This window comes from Aptenodytes forsteri, unplaced genomic scaffold (genome assembly GCF_000699145.1).
Source record: "Aptenodytes forsteri isolate BGI_AS27 unplaced genomic scaffold, ASM69914v1 Scaffold847, whole genome shotgun sequence".
Taxonomy (NCBI): domain Eukaryota; kingdom Metazoa; phylum Chordata; class Aves; order Sphenisciformes; family Spheniscidae; genus Aptenodytes; species Aptenodytes forsteri.
This window is the reverse complement of record NW_008794623.1, coordinates 250,660-253,892: the sequence shown is the minus strand read 5'-3', so window position 1 is coordinate 253,892 and position 3,233 is coordinate 250,660.

Here is a 3,233-nt window from a genome sequence, read left to right as displayed (position 1 = left end):
GGCTTCCCACCGCCGGGCCAGGCAGGAGCAGAAGGGAACATCAGCCACATCTGGGCAGGTGTTTTCCTGCTAGACCCGACAAGCACCGCGGCGACTGGGAAACTGAGTCACGGAGCGGGCCAGGAGCATCCCGGGGTCCTGGATTCCTGGCACATGACTCCACCGCTGTTCATCCTCCCAATAAGCCCGGGAGGGCTGGAAGCATGGCTCTGCCCGTGGCAGAAATGGGGAAACTGAGGCACACCGCAAGCCGGAGTCTGTAGCCGCACGGGCTGTTTATGGACTGGCAGGAAACCTAACGCGAGCCTCAGCCCTGCCTCACACCGTAATTTTTGGGCTGTCCTCCCCTCACTGTGCCAACGCCGAGGAGGTTGGCCCGGGGATCCCCCCCGAGCAGCGATGCCCACAGTGGGGAACGCTGCCAGCACGCCTCCAAAACCGGCCCGGGAACGGGATGCACCTCCCAGCCCCGGCACATGGGTCTGCCGAGCCGAGCGCCCGGCACATTTGCTTGCTTGGCTACACAAACACGCCTTGCTGCCTCCGCACAATAGGCACCTTCCCCGGCCGGCCACCACTCCCCTCTCCCGCCGGCCACCGGCCCCCCCGAGCCCCACGCTGCCGGGGAAGCGGGAGGCAGCGGGAGGAGGCGGACGGAGCAATGACCGTATTTCACATACGCACCAAACGCTGGGGTGACGGAGGAGGCTGCCGGCACTGGGAGCTGGGCGCCCACGGGTGACACGCAAAGAGCAGAAGGTGGGCGCGTGGCTAGGAAAAACCCCTGCTTCGATGCGGGGGGAGACGGGCTCCCCAGGCAGGAGCGGGTGGGGTACAAGCGCCCCCCCCCCCCCCCCGCCACATCTATTCAAGCCCCAAGCACCGGCTCTGCATCATCTACCGAGGAGCTGGGGAGAGGCCGCCAAGGCAATTCGCTGCCCTCCCCCTGTTTGCAACGCCCCCTCCAGAAGCACAAACACCAACAATTTTCCCTTCCTTTCTCCCCGGGCCGTATCCAGCCCCGCACCTCCTCTTGGCTGGCGGAGCTGAGGCTTCACAGCGAGCTCACTGTGCGTCCCTCAACCCAGAGGCTCGGCCGAGTCCCCCCGTGCCGGGCTGGGAAAGCGGCCGCCCCGGTCCCCCCGGCCGGTGGAACAGCCCCGGCCCCGGGAGATGCCGCCGCTGGGAGGAATCTGCAAACTTCCAGCTCTTTGGTCCGTTGGCACGACCAGGCACTTCAGAGGGACGCGGGAAAGGCCCATGGGAAGCCCAAGTGGCTTAATCCAACTCCCCCATGGGGTCTCATTCTGCTCTCAAATTGCTCAGCGTCAGCTTGGATGCAGAAGGTTTAATATCCCTTCCAAACTGCCAGCTTTAATTACGATCACTCGGGATCGTTACAATATCCACAGGAACGTCCAGTCCCTCGAGCGCTCCGTCCCCACCAAGTTTCCTCCGGCGGGGAAGTCCCACTGCGCGACTACGGGACAAAGCCCAGCCTTTCACCCGGCATTTCAAACCCGCGGCATGTCCGGGAGTGATGGAGGTCGCAGCCGCGTCGGGCGGCGGGGATGCACTAGCTGCCTCCGCTCAGGTAAAAAGGACTGCACCGAGATCTAGAACCAGAGGGAGAAAAAATGTACAAAACCCAGGGATTTGCATGAGAAGGGGGCTGGATGCAAAGAGAAAGCTATTTGCATTGCAAAACCTGCCAGCACCAAGGGATCCTAACTGCAGCCCTACAGCCAGCTGTGCTCCCAGACGCCCACCGGCCGCTTACCTGCTCCGTCTCTCCCTTCCCAGGGCTCAGCGCCCGGCAGAGGGGCTCAACCTGCACCCCAAATCCTCGCAGCCCCCGTCCGCCTCGGCCTGAGATCGCGGGGAGTGCTCGGGGCACCCCGGGAAGACGAGCGGCAGCTTCGCCCTCGTGGTTTCTGGTGCCGGGTCCAGGCGGAGGCGGGATGGCATCGTGATGCCCATCGAGATGTCCCCTCCTGCTCCAACCTCCAGCCACACCGGTGGCACCTCCGGGTGGGATGCCGGCACGAAGTGACAAACCTGTGGCCACCCTGGGGCACAGGAGGATGCAAACGCCGGAGTCCCAGGCTGCTTCTCCGGTGGCCACGAGCATCCAAGCAGTGCCGCAGGGTGCTCGGACAGGGCGAGCCGAGGAGGTGCAGGGGTCCATGCTCGTGGTTCGGGCTGTTACTTTGATTTCAGCACGTCCTCCAAGAGCATCGTCGGAAGCTCTGTCCCCAAGGCGCTGCAGCGACACCCCAAAAAGCCAGTTCCTACCCCAAAGGGACACCTGCGGCATAGACGACTGCGCTTTTAGATCGATCATAGCTCTGCTCCGTCAGCTCCGGGTGCCTAATACTTAACCCTACTAAATCCTGCCAGGCTGTGGCGGGCAGACAGCGTTATCTGCGTCTCGGAGCCTGGAAAAGCAGTGTAGAAAGGGGATCTGTGTGGGTCCAGGCAAGGAGCAAGGCGACCGCATTCACCCACCGACTGCGGTGCTCGAGGTGGGGCCGTGCTCAGCCCGAGGCGGCAAACGCCTTTGGAGGGCACAAGGGAAAAAAATCCCTCGCGTGGGGTCCGGCTTCGGCGGCTGGTCCTGCCGCCCCGGCAGCCCCGGCGCCGCGATGCCCACGGGTCCGAGCACTCGCTTCGGCTTCATCGCTGGCACTCGCACGGGGGCAGCCAGGGAAGGGCAGCGAAGGCCCGTGGTTTTCTCCGAGGCCCCCTCCCAAGCATCCTGGCTGGACAATAAAGCCATAAAGCATCTGCCAGCCGCGCTGACCCTCAGAAAACAGAACCAAAACCTAAAATTAAGTCGGACCAAAGACCCGGGGCTGATTCAGCTCTGCCCGACGCTGGGGTGATGGGTTCCCTGCCTTCCCCCCAGCCCCCTTCGGCCCCATTGTCTGCGAGCTGATGAAAACAAGAAACCACATTTGATCATTCAAATGGCTGAAGGGAGCCCAGAAGGAGCACGGGGACGGGCAACTGGTGCCCCCAGCCCCGTGCCCGTCCTCGGGGCCGTGCCTCCAGGATGGGGGCTGTCCACGGGACCCGGCGACCCGCAACCCTAAAACAATCACCCCACGGTCCAACAGCCAGGCGAAGAGCCATCGCCGGCTCCAATGAAGTCGTCTGCTAATTAAATCAGCCGGTCTCATCCTGAGCTCCCCCCCCCCCAGCACAAAGACAGCTCAAAAAAACAGGAGAAC